Genomic DNA, 13,152 nt, shown 5'->3' on the forward strand with positions numbered 1-13,152 from the left:
TGAAAGCACCTGATATTTTAAAGTAATGAATAAAAAATAATCCTTAATTGTACTCCCACCAGCTGGTGTGTGTGTTCATGTGTAATTTATTCCAACACTTGTTCTATGTGGTTAGGTTGCTTCTAATTTTTCAATGGACAATAATCCATACTAGAAAGTACACATATACTTAAGGAAACATTTTAAAAAGGCATTTTAAAGTTACCATGTACTATTAAGTTGTCTTGAGAATTTATTTATTTTTTTATTTGTATTCCTTATAGGAAAGAGGTGAAGACTCTGGTGGACTAAATGTTCTAAATGTTAATAAAACAAAGGAGATCATTGTAGAGTTTAGGAAGAGCCAGCATAGTCATACTCCATTAGGTATGAAGAATTCAGCTGTAGAGGTGGTCAATAGTATTAAGTATCTGGGGGTGCAGTTAACTAATAATCTGAATTGGTCTCTCCATACATCATCCTTGAAGCGTGCAAACCAGTGTCTGCATTTCCTGCATTAGATGAGGAGAGTATATCTTTCTCCTTCTATCCTGGCCACTTTTTATAGAGTGATGGAGAGCGTTATAACAAACTGCATTACTATTTGGTTCAACGGCAGTAGTGCCTAAGATAGAAAGTTCATACAGAGAGTGGTAAGGACAGCCAAGAAAATTATAAGAAGCTCACTTCCTGTTATTCAGGATACGGCTTATAAGCACTATGTGCTTAGAGTTCAAAGTATTGTTAGAGATTCCACACACCCACTTTATGGTCTGTTTCTGGGAGCAGGTTTCAAAGTATTTCCAGCAGGACTACCAAATTCTGGAACAGCTTTGTTCCTTATGCCATCCGTCTGGTTAATTCGCAAGATTCATTTTTCTCGCTATGTACATGTATACATCAGAACTAGATAGTATTGTTGCTCTGAGTCATATAATATATGTGGGCATATGCATATTTATTTGTTTGTTTATTTATTTATTTTGTCATGCTTAGCGTATATTGGAGATAGTGACCCTTTGAGAGCTTTATGCGACAAAATTTCATTTTAATGTATGCTGATTAGTGTACATTCAAAATGACAATAAAGTTATCCTATTTTGCCCTACCCTACCCTACCCTACCCTACCCTACCCTACCCTACCCTACCCTACCCTACCCTATCCTATCCTATCCTATCCTCCTTTATTATTTTTACAAATAATACATCCTATCCTATTCTCCTTTATTATTTTTACAAATAACTCAAGACAGGGAACGTATCCAGTATACCTCCTCCAGGGGTGGGATTCAACTGGTTTGCACCAGTTCAGGTGATCCAGATGTTAATTTTAATCTGGTTCGCCGAACTGGTTGTTCCAAGGACTGGCTGAACCTGCCCCTCCTCTCCCAAGAGTTTCCACGTGGCCTGTTTTGGATGCCAGGTAAGTGCAGGGCACACACCGAAATTCTGGGAGGGTGAATAACAAGCCTACCAGAAGCCTGAAAACAGGCCCATTTCCAGCCTCTGGAGGGCCTCCGAAGCCTGGGGGAGGGCGTTTTCGCCCTCCTGGAGGCTGCAGAAAAGCCTCTGCAGCCTGGGGAGAGTGAACAATGGGCCTACCGGGAAGTATGGAAATGCACCTGTTTCCGACCTCCAGAGGGCCTCCAGTGTCCCAGGGAGGCAGTCTTTGCCCTCCTGGAGGTCCAGGAAAGCCTCTGGAGCCTGGAGAGGGAGAAAAATGGGCCTACCAGAAGTCTAGAAACGGGCCCATTTCCGGCCTCCGAAGGGCACGCGAAGTGAACCAGTTGTTACAACCAGTGAATCCCACCACTGCCTTCCTCCTATTTCCCGCAACAACAATCCTGTAAGGCTGGTTGGGTTGAGAGAGAGGGACTGGCTCAAAGTCACCCTGTTGACTTTCATAACTCAGGCTTGAATTCATGAATATAACAAAGTGAAAAGGACTAGAGATCTGCAGTAGTCCTTGACTTACAACAGTTCATTTAGTGACCGTTCAAAATTACAATGGCATTGGAAGAAATGGCATGACTGTTTTTCATACTTAAGACCATTGCAGCATCCCCATTGTCATGTAATTGAAATTCAGATACTTAGCACTGACTTATGATGGTTGCAGTGTCCTGAGGTCACATGATCACATTTGTGACCTTCTGACAAACAAAGTCAATGGGGAAGCCAGATTCATTTAACAATCATATTACTTAGTTATCAACTACAGTGATTGAGTTAACAAATGTGATAAGAGAGGTTGTAAAATGGGGCAAAACTCACTTAACAAAGTAACAGAAATTTTAGGCTCAATTGTGATCGTAGGTCGAGGACTATCTGTACATAATTTTGCAGGAACTTTAGAGATACATATTTTTCATATATATATTATATATATATATATGTTTCAAATACTTTTCCATTTAAATACCCAGGCTTAGAACAGATCATTGCTATCAATTGTTGAGGGAAAGGGAAAGACTATCAAACAGTACCTATGAGTGTCCCGTCACTAAACAAGCTGGCTAAGCCATTCTTCACTCTTTTGTTTTGTTTCATTTTGCTGCCTTCAAGTCAGTTTTTGTCTCTAGTGGCTCATTGAATTAGTCCCCGAAGTTTTCTTGGCAAGATTTTGGAAGTGGTTTGTATTTGCCTCTAAACTGGTTCTCTTAGGGCAGTTCATTTTACTTTGGCCTTTTTTCTGCCAATCAAAGGATAGAAGAATTTACATTAACATAATCAAGAGGAAGAACTTTTATCATACATTATTTAGAGGGAAATTTAATTTAATAATAGTTGGCATAATTAGAGGTACATTTGGTGAACATTGGGAGGCATTGGTCCCCTACTCCCCTCTGATCACTTGTGTTATATATAAGGAAAATAATCATTTAAAAAAATAATTATCATTTTTAGGAAAATTGAGTTCTATTGTTTCCAAAAAGGTAAATGCTTGATATGTCAAATGGGACAATTATAAGGTGTTTCAAAATTATCTGTATGTAGCAGCTAATAGCTAAGAATCAGCTGTGTCAAATCACAAGCCTAGCGAGCCTGAATGCCAGCTGAAACCACAAGCAGCGGAAGTACAAAAATAACAATAGAGCTTATGCTAGCAAGAAAAAAAGGTTATGATGATCTTGTTAAAATTTGAACAAACAGTTCAATGTCTGAGTGTGAACTTTCTTTCTTTCTTTCTTTCTTTCTTTCTTTCTTTCTTTCTTTCTTTTCTTTCTTTCTTTCTCTCTCTCCCTCTCCCCCCCTCTCTTTCTCTGTCTCCCTGCCTGCCTGCCTGCCTGCCTGCCTACAAAAGACCCAAGGGACATAGTTAAAATTAACTGCTGGACAGAATATTAAGGCAATGCAAATCTCATTCTGCCTTTGTAATTGTGTCTGAAAAGGAAAGGGGGTGCAGCTTTTTCTGTTCATTTTAATCCCTTTTTTTTCTTGTTGCTTAGTTACAACCTTACACTTGCCTGAGAAGGGTGGGGAACTGTGACACTGATATCTACTTTCCCTCACATAAAAAAAAACAAAAACAAAGAGAGAGAGGTAATTTCTGTTTGCTTTAGTCTGCAGGAAATGGGTGTATTTAGTTTACTAAAATGCAAATATAGTAGCAGTATTCCAATACCTAACAGGCTGCCACAAAAGGAATGATCAACTTAGTTTTAAAAGTACTAAAGTACTAAAAAACAGAAAAATAAGCAATAGCTGGAAATTAATCAACCAACCTAGAGCTAACGAAAATTTCCTGACTGTAAGTCTAATTAATCAAGATGATTGTCTCCAGAAGTTGTGGGTGTTTCATTAATACAGGTTTTTAAGAGGAAATTAGACAAGCATTTGTCTGAAATGGATAGATTTTCCTGCTTCATTAGGGGGTTGGACTAGAAGACCTCTAAGGTGTCATACAACTCTGACATTTTGTTTTTGTGTGAAACTTCAATATTTTCCTTTGCATTTTAATCTGGATTTATCCTTAATAATACATTAGAGGGCATTCTAGTCAAATTAACACTCCTATGAAAATTTTATTTAACATCTGATATAGCATGTGTCTTTAGAACTCTTTGCTACTGCAAAATAAGTGATTAGTTGCTTTTTACTGGATGTGCTCAATTTGTTTCCTTTTCCTTGGAGCCATTATAGAGAATCAATTTGGTTTCAGGCTACAAAGCTGGAAAACTCTGAATTCAAATCCTTCTTTGGCCATGAGGGCTAGCTGGGTAATTTTGGGCTGGTCATTTTTTCCCCCTCAGCTCTAGGAAGGAGGCATTGGCAAGCCACTTCTGTATCTGTTGCCAAAGAAAACCTAGGCAGTTGCCAGCAACGTGATTTCCTTAGCATAAATTATATCAGCAGAGAAGCCCCAGTTTAAGCACCAGTTTCCCTGCCAGAGGACAGGAAAAGAGCTGATATAGTTCCCATCTTCAAAAAAGGAAAAAAAAAACTAGATCCAGGAAACTACAGACCTATCATTCTGACCTCAATATCAGAGAAGATTCTGGAAAAGATAATCAAGCAATGAATCAGAAAACACCTAGAAGCAAACAAAGTTATAACCAAAAGCCAACATGGCTTTGTCAAAAACAGATCATGCCAGACTAATCTTTATTGCATTCTTTGACAAAGTGACAAAATTAGTGGACCAGTGGAATGCCGTCGATATAATTTACTTGAATATCAGTAAGGCATTTGATAAAGTAGACCATAACCTACTACTTGATAAAATAGAAAAATGTGGGTTAGACAGCTTCACTACCAGATAGATTTGTAACTGGCTAACCAACCGCACTCAATGTGTAGTCCTCAATGGAACTGCATCTACATGGAGGGAAGTATGCAGTGGAGTACCCCAGGGCTCTGTTTTAGGCCCAGTGCTCTTCAACATCTTCATCAATGATTTGGACGAAGGGATAGATGGGGAACTCATCAAATTTGTAGACCACACCAACTTAGCAGGAATAGCCAAAACTCCAGAAGATGGGCTTAAGATACAGAAGGATTTTGACAGACTTGAACACTAGGCCCTAGCTAACAAAATGAAATTCACTGGTGAAAAAAATAAGGTTCTACATTTAGGCAAGAAAAACAAAATGCACAGGTACAGTATATGTGGTACCTCGCTCAATAGTAGTAACAGTGAGAGGAATCTTGGAGTCCTAGTAGACAAACATTTAAATATGAGCCAGCAGTGTGCTGCAGCTGCCAAAAAAGGATAGAATTAGGATCACGTCAGTGGTGGGTTCCTCCCGGTTCGGCCCGGTTCTCCTGAGCCAGTAGCGGTGATGATGTGATGTCACCGAACCGGTTCTGGCCCCTGCCCCCCCGCTCCCCCCGCATTATTCTTACCTTTTACTTGGCCCCACCCCCAATCTATTGCTGCCTCCTGAGTCCCAGCTGATGGCTAGAGGGAAAAAATCTGTTCAAACTGTTGCTGTGGGGCTTCAAAGGGCCGCACTACAGCTGATCAGTGGTAAAAGAAAACAAATGAATAGACCAGTGCCTGCAAAAATATATGAGTAGATCAGTGCCTGCAAAAATAAATGGGTAGACCAGTGCCTGCAAAAAATAAATGGGTAGATCGGTACAGCTCTGCAAGCATTTAAAAGCCTGGTAGACCAGTACCTCTGCTAAATCCTAAATAATTGTCACATGACCATCAAGCCACACCCACAAAATAAGCCACACCCACAGAACCAGTAGTAAAAAATTTTAGAACCCACCCCTGGATTACGTGAAGTGTTAATACTACTTTATAATGCCTTGGTAAGGCCACATTTGGAATGCATCCAGTTTTGGTTGCCACGATGTAAAAAAGATGTTGAGACTCTATAAAGAGTGCAGAGAAGAGCAACAAAGATGATTAGAGCACTGGAGGCTAAAACATATAAATAACGGTTGCTCGAACTGGGTATATATAGTCTGATGAAAAGAAGGATTAGGGGCAGGGGTGAAATGCTCCCGGTCTGGACCGGCTCGGGCGAGTAGTTAGCGATGGCGGTGGGCAGTTCGGAGAACCGGTAGCAAAAATCCCTGCCCCCGCCCCCCATGCCCAGCTGAGCCGTGCGATCATCAAAGCCTTTTTTTTCTTTTAAATGGCTCTGACGAGTCAAGCTCTGACAACCCCAGCTGAGTTGCCTGCTAATCGGTAGCAAAAATCCCTCCCCCTCCCCCCCTCAGCTTGCTTACCTTAGCTGCTGTAATCTCTGAAATCCATTGCATCAGCAAGCAACTGAATCTCCCTGCCTGCAATCAAGCAGGCAGGGAGTTGTGGACTTCAACTCCCAGAATTCCTCAGCCAGCAAAGCAAAGCTGGCTGAGGAATTCTGGGAGTTGAAGTCTACAAGTCTTAAAGTTGCCAAGGTTGGAGACCCCTGTTCTATTGGGTAAGTTTTTTCCCCCTTTGGGAGCTTTAAAAAAATAGTTAATTGGGGTTTTTTTTAGCTGTTCCTTTTTTAGACCTAACCATTTAAAGTTTAGGAAGTTTTAAATTTAGCTGCTTTTATATAAAAATAAAAATAAAATAAAATAATATTTGTGCAGCTTTCTGAGATTTTGTGTTTCTGTAGTGTTTCACTCTAACTACACAAACACACAAAATCTCACAAAGCTGTATGTGGAATTTTGTGTGTGTAAAGTGTGAAAGTTGTTTTTTATTTGGGCTTTTGTGGCTGTGTGAGGTTCCTGCTTGTTGCAGGGGCCATTTTGGGACTAGCACAGCGGCTTTTACATTGTGGGTGAGCCAGTTGTGTTGTGTTGTGTGTGTGTAAAATGTGAAAGTTGTTTTTTGGTGTTTTTTTTGTGGCTGTGTGAGGTTCCTGCTTATTTCAGGGGCCATTTTGGGTCTAGCACAGCTGCTTTTATATCGTGGGTGAGCCAGTTGTGTTGTGTTGTGTTTTGTAGGTTAAAAAAGGGCAAAGAAGTGACATTGATTTGGCCACGCCCACCTGACCAACAAGCCATGCCCTCCCAGTCACCTTACTACCAAGCCCCACCCACTAATTAAGTCACGCCCACAGAACCAGTAGCAAAAAATTTTAGATTTCACCCCTGATTAGGGGTGACATGATAGCAGTGTTCCAATATCTCAGGGGCTGCCACAAAGAAGAGGGAATCAAGCTATTTTCCAAAAATAAGCAATGAGTGGAAACTAATCAAGGAGAGAAGCAACTTAGAAATAAGGAGAAATTTCCTGACGGTTAGAATAATTAATCAGTGTAACAACTTTTCTCCAGAAGCTGTAAATGCTCCAACACTGGAAGTTTTTAAGAAAAGAGTGGCTAACCATTTGTCTGAAGTGGTGTAGGGTATCCTGTCTAAGCAGGGGGTCAGACTAGAAGACCTCCAAGATCCCTTCCAACTCTGTTATTCTATTCTATTTAATTTTTCATGAAAATGTTATGGCAATTTCCCTCCTGTTTTATTCTTTGAGGGCTGTTATAGTTCTCTGAAAGCAAAAGTTTTGTATTAATTTTTTACTCTGCATGACTTGGTGGAGAGGGGATCTTGCATGCGTGTCCCTCCTGGCCTCCATTCTCATTGGCAAAGGCTTTCCCTATGAGAATGGAGGCCCAAAAGGACACAGGCACCCCTCCCAGCCTCCGTTCACATTATCAAAGACTTGAGGAAAGACCTTTTGCCGATGAGAATGGAGGCCCGGAGAGATGTGCTTGCCCCTCCTGGGCTTTATTCTCATCAGCAAAGGCTTTTTGCAAAACTGACCAGAGCCTATAGGGATGCAATCTCTTGTCCCTGCAGGCCTCCGTAAGTCTTTGCTCAAGGCAAAATCATGGCAGAGAGGTTAGAGAAGAGACAGCTCCATTGATCATCGAGATCTATGTAAGGTAAGTGACCCAGTTGGACAGGATGGGGAGGGAGAGGGGGAAGCATGAGATATCTTAGTGGATCGGGGGAGGCCTTGTGTGGTCAGAAATACTAGGCCCTCTTGACCTTCCCCACCCTGAAATGATATGTATGTATGTAACTACTTATATGATTTCATTGATTATGTGTATTTATTGTTGGTGTTCCATGTATTTAAAATATATTTATAGGCAACCTATACCTTAGAGAAACCCCACCAAGTGAACCTTCAGGGAATACTTGCAGATTATGAGGATAGTAACTTGTGGGAATAATTGACCTTGTATTTACACTTTCTTTCTAAATGTCTAAGGAGATGCTCAGTCATCCAGGTCATGGTTGTCCCAAAAGTACTTTTTCAAGAGGCAACTGGACTTCCTGGTTTTTGTTTGAAGACATTTGCTTCCCATCCTAGAAGCTTCTTCAGCTCTGACTGGATGGTGGGAAGTGGAATATTTTTTTTCTTTCTACAAAAGGATTTCTTGTTCCATGGAATAGAAGGACTGCATAGCATGGAACATGCTAAACAAGGTGGCCAATATTATACCAAGATCACCTATTGACTTTGAAGGCTATTTTTAAAAAATATGACCTCTTACCTTGTATGTTTAAAGCTGGCAGATTTCTAAATGTGTTACACCACCTATGGAGGGCATCCCTTTTTGTTGGGAGTTCTTAACTCTTCATAGCCCCATTTTTTCTTTTTCTTTTTTTTTAAATTTATTTTATTAATTTTGAACAATTAAACAATTCTTATTTACCTTTTGTGCACAATTGTAACCATTTATATATCTTAACACTACAATTCACCTATACTCTATACATTTTTACTAAAACTACTTCTACTTTATCTGGTTTTCCCCCATTTTCCTATTTTTGATCTAATTGTACCATTTCTCCCATATCGCATGGTATTCTGAGTTGATCAATCCTTTCAATTCAAGTGTCAATTTGTCCATTTCGGCGCAATCAAATACTTTTTTAATTATCAAATCTTCAGAGGGTATATTTGTACTTCTCCAACATTGTGCAAAGGCCAGCCTAGCCACAGTTATTATGTATAGAATGATATATGTTGTTGTTTTTTGTCATATTTCCTTTTCATTATCCCTAGGAGAAACAATTCCGGGCTGTATTCAGTGTGGAAGCCTGTTATTTCCTCTAACTAAAAGTGAATTTCCTTCCAATGATTTTTTGTTTCGAAACGTAACCACCATGTATGAAAGAAGGTACCTTGCTTTTGTCTACATTTCCAACAGTTTGGGCTATGATTTGGATATATTTTTGCTAATCTAGAGGGTGCCAAATACCAGCGATAGAACATTTTAAATCAGTTCTCTTTATATTTTGCTGATTTCGTTAATTAATCATTTCTATTCCAAATTGTTTCCCAATCTTTTAAGGCCCCATTTTTTCTTGATACATCTTATTTCTCAGTCACTTGGATGACTCATGAAGATCTATTCTTCTTGCGTATATTGTATGTCCCCCCACATAATAGTCATTTTTGTTGGGAATATGACATACTGAAATTGAACTTTTAACATCTCTGCTGTGCTGAAAAACCAGAAAAACTCCAAAGGATTGTTAATTTTGGATGTGTGAGCCTGTTGCTTATATAATATTACCTTATACAGTATTATCTTATACATGATATTTGCCTGGTTTGGGGTTATTCAATTGGCATTGCCCTTCTCCTTATTTCTGTATCACTTGTAATCTATGTCTATGTTACAGTCAATGCCATTAGGATAATACCAACTGAAGTCTCCTCTGTATCTCTAATTGCTGTTTGGAACCACACGGCCCTCGATTTTTTATAGGCAAACATAGGAGGTGTTTGTGCACTAAATACTTCATGCCTTTTACCACAGTTAGGGGTTTGGCTTTTTTGGTAGATTTTAGTTTTGGCTATTTTTTATATTGTAGTATGTGTTGCTTCCTCTTTTTCCTTCATTAAAAAAACCCCCAAATCTACTCCTTCCTGGTTATCTATCTTAACATAATTGCCATCATTTTAGGTGTTTTTATTTTAATTATTATATTAGGGATTTTGACTTGTTTTTTCCTTAGTCAGAATGCCTACCCTATACACTGCACCTTTTGTGAGCTATTTTCCACAAGGCTTCTATTCCTTCTTTCCTAAATTGAAACTTCTGTGCATTTGGTCCCTAATACTGTTGATCCAAACTCCTTAGGCTTTTGTTTATCGTTATTTTCTTTTTAGTGATGCTGCAAGACCATATTTTGTTTGCCCTTTAGCATCAAAGGGGGGAGAGGATTATTAGGGGCACATGGTATGGATTTTGTAACTTGTTAACCAACATAGTTACTTTGTATTTTACTTTGACTTATTTTATGTTTTTTAAAATGATGTTCAGGCTCATTACAGACTGGAATGTAAGAAAACTTTTTATCCTATCACTGTTGGAATTGATAGTTTTTAACATTCCTAAACTGAAAAGATAGACTGGCTGGAGACTCTCTCCTGATAAGATAGGGTTAGATTTGTCTCATTGTGAACTCCAAACAACCATATTTCTTATAATTTATGCTCCTTCTGACATAATCTCATTTTAATGAACATGTGTGATATTATGGCATACAAATATGTAACGTGTTTGACTACGTGTATCTGATTTCCTATGCAAAGAAGACATTATTTTTATCTTGTCCAATCAACTTTCCTCTTGCATTTTCTTTGTCATGTTAATTATAAAAAGGAACATAAGATGGGTCTCAAGGCTCTCCCTTTCCATAGGGAGATTCCAGTTTTTCAGAGTACTGCTTTTAAATGATCATCCAGTTCAGTTGCTTATTGGGAAAGTAAATTGAGGCAGAATCTTGGGGCAGATTGGGCTATCGGTACTTTAACAGAGGTTTCCCTTGAGATGCAGTCATTGGTATATATAGAGAGAAGAGCAATGGAGAGCGCGAACAACCCTTAGAGACCCTATGCTAATTCTCAAAAACTAGAGGTAATGTTCTCTAGCTTCGCCTGCTGCTTCCTTCCTCTCACAAAACTGACAATCCACCTACAAATATGAATAATTTTTAATATAGTTAATACAGTTAAATGTAACCCATACAAACAAAATAGTGGAAACAGGTCCTGAATCAAAAATTTAAGAAACACTGAACTAGAGTGACTGTTACTATCTTAGTTCCAGCATGGGCTTGAAACCAAACAGAACGGAATATATTTAAGCCATAATAGTTATTAAATACAGCTAGATTCTGAGAACACCTGTTAAAGAGAGATGCATCACAGCCTCCTTTGAGATTGTTTGCATAATCTGTTCTAAAGTCAGGCAGTAACAACTTCATAGATCTAGTTCATCATGCCCCCTTGCAGGAACCAAGAGGGTCATAGATTGAACCCAAAAGTGATAGGACCATGTTAGAAAGCACCTTTTTCACAGGTCAAAAGGAATCTGAGACAATACTCAGACGCTGCTCCAATCGCCTTCAGGGACTCCACCCATAAGGAATCTGAGCAAGTTTATTGTGGAATGTAGCAAATAGACTTGGTTTGATTAATTAGACAGAATCATAATTACTATCTTAAATATCACTGATACTGCCTGACTTCAGAAAGGTTATGCAAACAGTCTTGAAGGAGGCTGCTAAGAAGGGGTCTTCTTAAGAGGTATTCTCAGAATGAGGCTGTATTTAATAATTATTATGGACTAAATATTTTCCTTTTTGTTTGGTTTCAGTCCCAGCATAGAACTAAGATGGCAAAGGTCTCTCTAATTCAGTGTTTCTTAAATTTTTGTTTCAAGACCTGTTCCCACTTTTAAAATATTATGGAAGCCTTTTGTTTGTATTGGTTATATTTATCTGTATTCACTATTTATTCACATTTATAAGTCTGCTCTAAGTATGACTAAGCCAATATCTAATTCATTTTGTGTATTTAGTCCTTAAACAATTTATTATTCCTTTCCAAAATATTAAGCAGTAATGAAGAATGGAACACAATTGTTTTAAATAACTAAATTAAAGATTTGGGTTAAGCAGGAGTCAGTCATGTCCCTTACTTCGGAGACTAGCTTGAGCCTTGTGGGACATAACACAACTCTGAATGAGTCCACATCCTTTATACTGGTGGTTGGGCTTGAAGGCTGCAGTGGGATTTTGATGATTTGCAGGGTCTTCCTTCCTTCCATATCTTTTTCCAATTTGTTGTTGTATAATTCAATTTCCATGTGTTTTCCTCTTTAATTTTCAAAAGCAGAAAGTCAGAAGCTCAAGATAGTTGCTAAGGGACTACTGCTTGTTGCTTACCTGTGTCATGGTGGAAGAGGTGACTCTGGTTCTTACTATTTCTCCATATAGCTACAACAATTGGCCAATCTCTTGTCCCTTCTGGAGTTAACTGAGGATTGCAGGCAATGGTAAAAATAAGGGGGGGGGTAGCATTTTCTTATCTGAGATCCACAGGAAACTGCCTCTGCAGGGACTGTTGTGACTGATGGTCATTGATAGCCTTGTGCTCCCTTATCTGTCTTTCAGTTGGCATAAAACAGGCTTTGGGTCTAGCTGGCTCAGGATAACTTCTCACATACTGGAAAGAAAAAGTGGAACATTGACTTTTAAGTACAGCTGAATTTGAATCCCAGCTTTGAGAGTCATTATAAATTGAAAAATGCAGAGAGGTAGAAACAGAGAAGGAAAGGCATAGTAGGCAGAACTGAAACTGAATTATGAAAATTAACTTTTTGACTCTCTGGTTTTGTCTGTGCATGAGGCTACTTCATCCATTTTCTTTTCTGAAAAGAGAAGGTATTTAGCTATGCTTTGTGAAAAAACAGGAAGTAAATGGTTCCAGTCAGTAGTTTGCAGAAAAACATGCCCAAACAGTATGAAATTGAGCATCCCTGAAACAGTTAAAAGGACATTTGGGGGCAGTGGATATGATAACTGTATATGTGTTTTATATGTGGTATGTGGGTTGAATTGCCACTTTCTTGATGTGAAGAGTGTTTAGTGGCAGGGTAACCTTAGCAAGTATGAAAGGATAATACAGGGTTAGTTATTGTTTTCTTATGGACTTTTTCTGGTCAAGCAATGGAAAAATCGCTGACAGTACCTTCTGTCTCAAGCGTTCACTGGAAACACTTGATCTGGATGAGGAACAAGAGACATGTAGGTGTTTCAGAAGAAGTGCTAAATTTGCAAAACATCGCAACACAAATCTTGGCCCTTAGATATCCTGTGTGCAACATTAGAACAAAAGGTGCAGCTTGTGTTATCAATTCACAACAAGCCTTTCACTATTTTAGTATTGGAAATAGATGTCTACACAA

The 13,152-nt window shown here is 38.9% G+C and overlaps 1 protein-coding gene across 2 annotated transcripts in view; it reads left to right on the forward strand.

Moving 5' to 3' along the window:
• Positions 1–13,152, forward strand: part of LOC148114106 (uncharacterized) — a 69,404-nt gene that overhangs the window by 44,174 nt on the left and 12,078 nt on the right. The window lies entirely within an intron of this gene.

This window comes from Pantherophis guttatus, chromosome 4 (genome assembly GCF_059756535.1).
Source record: "Pantherophis guttatus breed Tessera chromosome 4, ASM5975653v1, whole genome shotgun sequence".
Lineage (NCBI taxonomy): Eukaryota > Metazoa > Chordata > Lepidosauria > Squamata > Colubridae > Pantherophis > Pantherophis guttatus.